Source organism: Panthera pardus, unplaced genomic scaffold, assembly GCF_024362965.1.
Source record: "Panthera pardus isolate Hobbes unplaced genomic scaffold, ASM2436296v1 HiC_scaffold_8, whole genome shotgun sequence".
In the NCBI taxonomy this organism is placed as follows: Eukaryota; Metazoa; Chordata; class Mammalia; order Carnivora; family Felidae; genus Panthera; species Panthera pardus.
In genome coordinates, this window is record NW_026527013.1 from 46592859 (window position 1) to 46604043 (window position 11185).

General features: G+C 37.9%; 1 pseudogene; it reads right to left on the reverse strand.

Annotated features, from left to right (window-relative positions):
* Positions 1-219: 219 nt before the first annotated feature.
* Positions 220-1829, reverse strand: LOC109254667 (actin, muscle-like; annotated as a pseudogene).
* Positions 1830-11185: the final 9356 nt, after the last annotated feature.

Sequence of the window (11185 nt, forward strand, 5' to 3'; positions counted from 1 at the left end):
TGAAATGACTAAGCCACATTCTATAAAAGAGGTTTAAATCAAGGTTATGTACAAGGTATTAAACATATACCAAGAGAAAATTTAATTTGAATACAAAGTCAAAATCAGCAACAATCTTCCATCCAGGGCTGACATCAGATACAAGCTTCAAGGACAAATTTATTTTCAAAGGCGTATTCCAGTTTATGAGGCTAGCATGAAGTGTACACATTTGCCAGGGTAAATTTATACTTAGGAATTAACTCATGCAGCAAATGCTACATAACTGCTTGCAAGGCATTTAGAAGCATCTGCAGTGGGAAGTGGAGGGGCCCAACTCTTCATACTTCTGTTTGCTGATTCACATCTGCTTAAAGGTGAACAGCGAGGCCAGGATGGAGCCCCTGATCCACACAAAGTATTTGCATTCAGGAAAAGCAATGACCTTGATCTTCATAATGCTGGGTTCCAGGGTCGTGCTCCCTTTCTGCATTCTGTCCAAGATACCTGGGTACATGGTGGTCCCACCATTCGGCACTGTGTTAGAGTACAGGTCCATCCAGATGTCAGAGTCACACTTCATGATGAAGTTGAAGGTGATCTCATGGATACCAAAGGACTCCATACCCAGAAAGGATAGCTGGGAAAATCCCACAGGGCAGTGGTACCGCTTCTTGCGCATGGTGATCAGATGACTATCAGCCAGCTCATAGCTCTTTTCCAAGGAGGAGGAGGACACCACAGTGGCCATTTGCTGCTCAAAGTAGAGGTTGACCTAGCAGAGCTTCTTGGTTATGTCACACACGATTTCCCACTCAACTGTAGTGGTGAAACTGTAACCACTCTCTGCGAATATCTTCAAGAGGTAGTCCATCAGGCCCTGGCCAGCCAGGTCCAGGCACAGGATGGCACGGGGCAGGGAGTACCCCACAAAGATGGGCACAGTGTGGGTTACCCTGTCCCCAGAGCCCATGACAATACCAGTGGTGGAAGTGTTGTAGTGCTCCTTGGGGCCATGTGAAGTTCATTGTAGAAGGTGTGGTACCAGATCTTCTCCATATCCTCCTTGTTGGTGATGATGCCAGGCTCAATAGGGTACTTGAGGATAGGATGCCTTGCTTGCTCTGGGCCCTGTTGCCCACATAGGAGTCCTTTTGGCTAATGCCCACCATGACAACACCTTGGAGGCAGGGGGTTTCTGACAATGGATGGGAATATGGTGGGGGGACAAGGGACATCATTCCCACCAAAGCCCACCTTGCATATACCAGAGTTATCATCAATGATGAGTGCAGGGATCTCCTCTTCCAGGGTGATAGGTGGAGGTGGCAGCAGTGGGCATGAAAATGAGTGGTGGGAGGACAAGAAGCATAGGTGGACTGCAGTGAGCGAGACCCTCAATTTTCTTAATGTGTAAGCATCTCAGCTCTTTTCCAGTTGACATTGCTAGAGACTAATGTGCCATCTCCCTCCCTTCTTTTAACTAAATGCTGCCCTGAATTACTGCATCCTTCCCCTAGTATCACCATGCCAATTTTTTTTAACATAAATTCACTGGAACTTCTTAAATGTACCAGTCTTCAGGAAAAATGCATGATAAAGAAATATATTAAATGACACAAAGAGCATATGATCATCCAAATTCAAAAGTGGGTCAAATGGTTGTTGCTATAATTAAAAAGTGGCATTTTAAAACAAAGGGAGCATGAACCATATGGATTACAAGACTCTTAAGAGCCACCCCAAACAAACGCAATATATGGATTTTACCTGAGACCTGATTTAAACAAGCCAACTGTAAAGGTGTTTTAGACTTACAGAAAAGTTGCCATAGTGCAAAGAATCGCTTCCCCTAGATTTCCCAAATGTTAACAATTCATTATATTTACTTTAGCATTTTCTCTCTATATATCCACATTCACTGTTTGAAAGTAAGTTGCAAATAAATGCTCCTTTACCCCTAAGTTTCATTGTGTATTATCTAAAGACAAGGACATTCTCTTACAGAATCACCAATTATCAAAATCTGGAAATTAACACTAATTAACATTTACCATAGGCTTTATTAAAATTGTCCCATTTGTCCCACTATATCTTTTATTAAAAAAGAAAATACATGTTTTTCTTAATCCAGAATCCAATCCAGAACTACATGTTGTAGTATCTCTGTAGTTTTCTTTAATCTAGAATAATATTTCAGTCTTTGTTATTCATGACTTTGACTTTTGAAGAATAAAGGCCAGTTATTTTGCAGACTATCCCTCAACTTTAGTTTGATTACTTTTTCTTTATTATAGTCACGTTACCACCATGCCTATTAATCTTTGAGGTGGCTTTCATGACAGTGGTGAAGTACTGAGAAGGAAAGCCAAACACATCGCTAACCCAAGGTGTATACTACATTAAGATTAAGATACCAAAATATAGTTTGAAATGTACAAAGGAAACTACTGGTAAAACTATATAGCAAACAAAATTAGTGGGGGTGGAGGATAATAAATATGAGCTGAATTCCTCATCTTTCTTAGCACAGCAACAAGAGAAACCTCCCAAAGCTGAAAAATCAAGGGTTAGATATAAGCATCTTACAACTACCAGAATAACTAACAAGAGAAATGAGAAATGAGAAATGGCCAAAGATGATTCTTTTCTAATAAATGGACCTGTAGAAATAGAAGCCTGGGGTGGAGGAGCTTTTTTTGTTAGATAGACTCTGTCTTCTAGAGTAGTTTTAGGTTCACAGTAAAACTGAGTAGAAAGTTACAAAGAGTTCCATATATGCCCAGCCTCCACTTCATGAACACACATTGTCCCTGTACCACAGTGATACATTTATAACAACAGATGAACCAACACTGACATACCATTATCACCTAAAGTCCAGAGTTTAAATAGGGCTCACTCTTGGTGTTTTAAATTCTATGGGTTTGGACAGACGTATAATGGTATGTATCCACCATTATAATATCATACGGAATAGTTTCTTCACTGCCCTGAAAATTCTCTATGCTCTGCCTATTCATCCCTCCCCCCATCCCCATCTTCTGGCAACCACTGATCTTTTTACTATCTCCATAGTTTCACCTTTTCTAGAATGTCATGTAGTTGGAATAATCCAGTATGTAATATTTCAGATTGGCTTCTTTCACTCAGTTAAGCATTCAAAGTTCCTATGTTTCTTTTCATAGCTTGACAGCTCATTTACTTTTAGTAATGAATAAGATTCCATTGTCTGGATATGCCACAACTTAATTATCAATTCACCTACTGAAGGTGAATTCACATACTTTTGGTTCCAAGTTTTGGCTATTATAAATAAAACTACTATAAATATCCGTGTGCAGAGTTTTGTGTGCAAAAGTTTTCAACTCTTCTGGAGAAGTACCAAGGAGCACAACTGCTGGATCATATAGTAAGAGTATGTCTAGTTTTGTAAGAATATGACAAACTGTCTTCCAAAGTGGCTCTACCATTTTGTATTCCCACCGGCAAAGAAAGAGAGTCCCTGTTGTTCCACATCCTCACCAGGATTTGGTATTGTCAGTGTTTTGGATTTTTGCCATGCTAATGGTGGTATCTCACTGTTTTAATTTACAATTCCCTAATGACATATTATGTCACATATCTTTTCATATGCTTATCTGCCAACTACAGATCTTCTTTGGTAAGGTGTCTGTTCAGATATTTTGCCCATTTTTCAAACAGATTCTTCATTCTCTTATTGCTGAGTTTCAAAAGTTCTCTGAATATTTTGAATTTAACAGTCCTTTATCATAAATGTCCTTTGCAAATATCTCCTCCCAGTCTGTGGCTTGTCTTCTCATTCTCTTGACAGTGACTTTGTAAAGCAAAAATGTTTTAATTTTAACACAGTCAAAATTATCACTTATTTCTTTAATAGACTGTACCTTTCATGTTGCATTTATAAAGTCATTGCCAAACCTGAGATCATCTAGATTTTCTCTTATGTTATCTCCCAGAAGTTTCATAGTTTTGCATTTATATGTAGGTCTATGGCCCATTTTGAGTTCATTTTTATGAAGGTTAAAAAAAAGGCTTTTAATTTTTATTTTGAACTCTTTGGTACTATTTTATTATTGTTCCCAATTTTATGTTTTAATTTTAGAAAAAGTGATGATTTTTTTCATTATTGCCCATGAACCTGATGATTCAACTTCTAAGCAATTTCCTAAGAAGATATTCGGAGGTTTGGGGAAAGAAGTTCATCCAACACCATTTATGATAATGAGATATTAGAAACAACCTAAGTATTATAAAATTGCAAGGATGGTTATATAATTATATTCAAATAATAGAATGTTATAAATCTATTTAAAATAAATTTTTACTTTCCTGAAAGGGATTATACTAAATGTTATCATTAGAATAAGAAATATGGATTATTTATGTTTATTCTTTATACTGTTTTATATGATGTGTGTTAGTTTTGTAATCAGAAAAGAATAAGATGTTCATAAAGCCCTCTCAAAATGAGATTTACAGTGACAAATTTTTCAGCACCCTGGACCAAAATAAAGATACGATGTTCTTTCCCACTGTTATCATGTGATAGATTTAAGTATCCAAAACACACATAAAAGTCCAATGCAGAAGTCAGTGGAAAGTAATTAATAGAATGTGGTTTATTAGGGAGATAATTCCAATGATTAGAAGGGGGCTTGGGAGATAGGAAGGATAAAATGACAGAATTATAGTCAGGAACCAGAAAGGGATCTTCAGGTATCTCTGTGAAACATGGTATCTCAACAGAGAACAAAAGATCTTCAACTTCCGAAACCTGTGATATAAACTACATCCAGCCTATCCTGATATCTGTCATTTACCTTTATTGTGGGCAAGGGGCTACCAAATGGAATTCACTGATTCCTTGTTTCCAAACAATATGTCCACTTAGAGAAGAAAAAAGCTTGGCACTGGTAGACTAGGTTATGGATTGAAGTCTAAGGCCCAAGTTTAAGTCCCAGCTTAACTGCTTATTTAGGGCATGATGTGGGTAGGTCGCATAACCAATATGGGACAGTTATCTCATTTGTTAACTATATCAGCTCTGCCTCTATAGTAGAGCTATCGTGATGACCAAATGGGATCATATGAATGAGAGCTAAGAAATGTTAAACAAACAATTAGTAATAAAATAATTCTCACCCTATCAATAATTGTTTGCCCTCCAATACTAATTCAGAAGATAAGAAATTAAATCCAGGGTTGAAAGAGAAATTGACATATTGATCTGGCTGCTGTTCCATGTGTAGTGTAACTAAATCTGGATCCAAAAGGCAGGTCGACAGAGAACATTCTTTGGCTAAAGTTTATGTGTAGCTGTGCTTCCAAGATGGGCTACCAAACAAGTTCTCAAATGTACCACTAGCCATTCATATTGTTTTGCTTGATCTGGATCATTCATTTATTCATTGAAGGCAGATTATGTGCCAGGCACTGGAAACAAACAATAAGGAACACAAATCAGACAAAGCCCTGCCCACTTGGAGATCATACCAGGATGGAGAAACAAATATTAATCACAGAATCACATATGAATGTATCATGAAAATTGTGATGACAATAAAAAGAACGAATATTTAGTTGGAGGGGCTAAACAGAGACATCATTCCTGAGTTGAGATTTGAGATGACCCAGTGGGGACACAAGAGCCAAAGGATCAAGTAGAGGAATCAGAGTTACTAAAGTTCCTGTGGCCCAAAACAGTGATATTCAAGAAACCAAAAAGGGGACAGTATGTACAGAGCAAAGAGAGTGAAAATGAATGAAGTGTAAGATCAGAGTAAACAGGTAGGCTGTGTTAAGGATTTCTGCCATTATTCTGAGAGCAATGGGAGCCACTGAAAGCTACTAAGTAGAGAAGTGACAAAATCCATTTTGTGTTTTGAAAGACTGCTCTGACCATAATGTCCCAGGATTCCAGGTCACTGTGTATGAGATTCACATACAAGTTTGTTTTACACACAGAGTTAGGCACAGGGTCCTACAGTTGAAAATTTTCTATTTAAGTTCTAATTTCAAAGACCTCTGTATTTCCTTGACCCTATTTCTACAAGACAATATTGATGAGCACACACAAGAGATTCTTGATGATTCCTAACTTGATCAATACTGCCTCAGAGGAATTAATAAAATGTAATGAGTTTTTAGCCCCACGTTTCTCATCCTTTTCCAACATGGTATACCAGCAGGTTTTGGTTAATGAAAAGAAAGAAACAGATTAAAAGAAGCAAAGGGGCCCAAGTCTGAAAAAACTGGAAAATTCTAGCAAGCAATGTGAATTTAAACGTCAACATCTAGAATGGAGTTCTTATCCATAGTGTTAAGATATACTAATATGTTAATCAACAGTGAGATAGCAAAAGTAACTGGATTCTAATAACAGCACAAGTAGTAATACATTGAAGTTAAGAGATGATCAACATGTTTGTGGACATCCTTATAATAACTTCAGTCTCACTCGTGTCCGTTCGGAAACGTTTTCTTGAACTAAAGAGAAAGGAGCTACTATAGGCTGGGACATTACACACACTCTTCATCTGTTCTGAAAACTCACTGTCCTCTCGTTACTAATATATAATTGGAAATTGAAACTATTTAAAAAATTATTGTACCACATGCTGTCAATAACTTAATTTTTTCTTATTTTCTCACATAGGCATAAATATTTAGTAATAAATCAAGTACAGATTAAGAAAGCATAAGTGGTACATGCACATTTACCTAGGGCAAATGTGAAGAGGCTGCCAAGAACAAATAATGGCAAAACAATTACAATTTCTAGGTCAAAAACCATGTGACAGTACAAGTGAACTTTGTAGTAATGCCAGTCACACAGATAACATAGTTAAAATCTTGAAATTATAAATCTTATAATCATCACAATAAAATAAAACATCTTATGTTTATTCTTTGATGATATATGCTTATTTCATTACCTTGTAGAGCATAACTCCTCTTCTAAAGTGAAGATAAAAATCAGATTAGTCATGTTAACTGATTTTCTTACGTAAATTATAATTTTGAGATTATAAAATCGGTAAACTGTATTACTGACATGCCAGAAAAATATCTTACTGAACGCCATGTGAAATGAATACAAATTGGTGGTACTATTTGCTTATATACTATGGATTTTATCGAACTCTGGGGTGTACTTGTAGAACAGTAATATACACGGGAATAACACTCATCTTGTGCATTCTATCAGTAAAAGTCTGATGTCCAGGGGCCTTGGCAAGACAAAGTAAAGTGGGCAGCCCAGATTAGAGAGACAGGAGATCAGCACAGGTGGGAAGGAGAAAGTTGGCATCAAAGAGCCACAGGGTCTGGCTTTTACCACAGTGTGGACAGCATTAGCATAAAGTGAGGGTACAGGGAACAAGAAGCAAGAACTTCAGTTAGAACGGAGGGAACACAGAAGTAGTGACACAGACACTGAGACTGACAAGAAACAGAATTCAGGCTCAAAGAAGCTAATAATACAAGTCAGAGACCAAACCTTGAGAGCACAGAGTGCTGGACTTCAGCAGGAGCTGGAAGACATAGATCAAAAAAATTGACAGGAGGAACAGAGGGGTGATGACACTGACTGCAACCTTGATTGGCTAAGGGCAGGAGGACAAAGGTGTATACTGGTAGCCATGGAGGGGCATATACTTCTCCTGACTGGAAGGTTTAAACTTCTAACGTTTTATTTATTTTTGAGACAGAGAGAGACAGAGCATAAACAGGGGAGGGGCAGAGAGAGAAGGAGACACAGAATCGGAAGCAGGCTCCAGGCTCTGAGCCATCAGCCCAGAGCCTGACGCGGGGCTCGAACTCACAGACCGCGAGATCGTGACCTGAGCCAAAGTCGGACGTTTAACCGACCGAGCCACCCAGGCGCCCCTGGAAGGTTTAAACTTCTAAGGAAATCTGACCTAGAAACTCAAGAAAGCCCAGGGGAAACCTGCAATGAACAGAATATCAATTGGGAAAGATTCATTGTGTGACATGCTTCAGATAGAGGGATGAGGAACCACCACTGGGTTCAAATCTTGGCTTTCTTAACTGCAGCTCAAATTTAGGTCAGTTCTTCAATTTCTGTGTGCTTCAGTTTCCTTTCCTAAACAAGATAAGTAGGGCTAATAATTCCCATTTTTCAAGGCTGTTAAGGAGATTAGAGAACACAAGTGAAAGATAATGGATCTTGGCAAAATAAATACTCATTTCTGTACCTTCTCCCCTACATCTACCAATACCTATTACCTTTCATCAACTGGGCAGTAGTGCTGACTTCTGTTCCACATGGAACTTTACAAAGCTACAGTGGCCTTTTCTACATGCATTTGTTACTTCCTCCCTTGATTTTTTTGTTATGTTTCTTTCTATACATGTTGTCATGATTAAACAATATTCTTAGTCTTAGAAATAAGTGACTTTGCTTGAAATAATCTGTTCACTAGCTGAACAGTGTGTTATCCATGGAATAATGGAAAAAATTCACTGGTTTGCAATTCTTTTTGCCAAGGTAGCTTCAATGCTCAAAGTAGCTAATTGGCTCTAGGAGTCTTTTCTACCAAAATCACACCTCTCATTCAAATGACAGGCAAAAGAAGTAGCTGGATCATAATAATGTAAAATCCCTGCTGCTTCTAAACAAACTTAATTAAACTGCTCCATTTTTGTATAAAGAGCTTCAAATGCAGATAAGCATAACTCACTGAAAATGCCAATTTAATGACAGCATTGTCTAAACTGGTCCTGTTGGGAGCAGAACATTTCAGAGAAACATATAGAAAATGAAGGGATTAAAAAGAAGAAGAAGAAAGAAAAGTTAACTGTAAAGATGTTTAGATAGCAATCCTCTCTTATGTTTTAATAGTAAATACATCCCTTTCCCCATATATATCATGCTGAAACATCAAATCCAAAATCAGCTCTGCAAACTCCATGACCTCAATCAATTTTTGCCATAAACCTGATAAGTTAGCTAGCAATCATGGCAAATAAAAAACTACAAAGCATTACAATAACATAAATCCTGTATTTGCATTGTAATTCTTGATTGATTCAGTCATTCATTCAATTTAACAAATAGTTATTGCATGTCTACCACACATTTGTGGCATGTAACAAATTATGATTTTGCCCCTCAAATTAAAAGATAAAACAGGGGCACAGGGGTGGCTCGGTCAGTTGAGCGTCCAACTTCAGCTTAGGTCACGATCTCATGGTTTGTGGGCTCCAGCCCCACATTGGGCTCTGTGCTGACAGCTCAGAGTCTGGAGCCTGCTTCAGATGCTGTGTCTCCCTCTCTCTCTGCCTTTCCTTCACTTGCACTCTGTCTCTCAAAAACAAATAAACATTTAAAAAGATTTTTTAAAAAAGATAAAACATTACAAAATGTTACTGCAAATGAAGAAGGAAAGATGGAAAACACAGCATTCTGAAAAGTCAAAAATTTTTAAATTCCTTTAACTACTCCAAGTGACAGTGTTTCTCTCTCATTCACAGTCTATTTCAAATCCCTAACTCCCATAAAAGTTAAATAATTCTGATAACTAATTTACTAAAGTCATGATCCTGTTCTTAGCAGAATTGTTTCTCTCTTTCTGAGGTAATTATTAGAACCTCTTCTATTCTGCCTCAGAGTGGAAACCAGTTCCTGATTTGCATTATTTTCGTTGAATACATCTACCTTACTATGATAGAGAATCCTGTTAAAAATCCTTCTGCCAGACCCCACCACCTTTTTTTGTTTTGTCCACTGATGTAATTACATTTTCACATCTTTGGCCACAATTTGTATAATACCTGGTCTTGGTAAACGACCTTCTAACACAGGTATTCATTAGAAATTCCCACAGTCACTTGTCACTCCTTTTTAGTTGCCACTGTCATCTGAGCTTTTTGTTTTTCTGTTTCCCAATGTCTTTTATTTAAGCACTTTTTAAAGCTTTTTTTTTTTTCATTTTAGAGACAGAGCATACAAGTGCAAGCAGGGATGGGAACAGGGAGAGGAAGAGAATTTCAAGCAAGCTCCATGCTCAGTGCAAAGCCCAATGCAGCTCTCGATCCCACAACCCTGGGATCACGACATGAGCTGAACTCACGAGTCAGATGCTCAACAGACTGAGCCAGGAGGCGCTCCTGTTTCCCAATGCTTTCTTTTTTTAATTTAATTTTATTTTTCATTTACATCCAAATTGGTTAGCATATAGTGCAACAATGATTCAGGAGTAGATTCCTTACTGCCCCTTACCCATTTAGCCCATCCCCCTCCCACACCCCCTCCAGTAACCCTCTGTTTGTTCTCCATATTTATGAGTCTCTTATTCTTTGTCCCCCTCCCTGTTTTTATATTATTGTTGTTTCCTGCCCTTATGTTCATCTGTTTTGTCTCTTAAAGTTCTCATATGAGTGAAGTCAAGTGATTTTTGTCTTTCTCTGACTAATTTCCCTTAGCATGATACCCTCTAGTTCCACGTAGTTGCAAATGGCAAGATTTCATTCTTTTTGATTGCCAAGTAATACTCCATTGTATATATATGCTACATTTTCTTTATCCATTCATCCATCAATGGACATTTGGGCTCTTTCCATACTTTGGCTATTGTGGATAGTCCTGCTATAAACATGGGGGGGGGGGTGCATGTGCCCCTTTGAAACAGCACACCTGTATCCCTTGGATAAATACTAGTAGTGCAATTGCTGGGTCACAGAGTAGTTCTATTTTTAGTTTTTTGAGGAACCTCCATACTGTTTTCCAGAGTGGCTGCACCAGCTTGCATTCCCACCAACAATGCAAAAGAGACCCTCTTTCTTCCCATCCTCACCAACATCTGTTGTTGCCTGAGTTGTTAATGTTAGCCATTCTGACAGGTGTAAAGTGGTATCTCATTGTGGTTTTGGTTTGTATTTCCCTGATGATAGCGATGTTGAGCATTTTTTCATGTGTCAGTTGGCCATCTGGATGTGTTTGTTCTTTGAAGAAGTGTCTATTCATGTCTTTTGCCCATTTCATCACTGGATTGTTTTTTGGGTGTTGAGTTGGATAAGTTCTTTATAGATTTGGTATACTAACCCTTTACCTGATATGTCATTTGCAAATATCTTCTCCCATTCTGTTGGTTGCCTTTTAGTTTTGGTGATTGTTTCCTTCACTGTGCAGAAGCTTTTTATTTTGATGAGGTCCCAATAG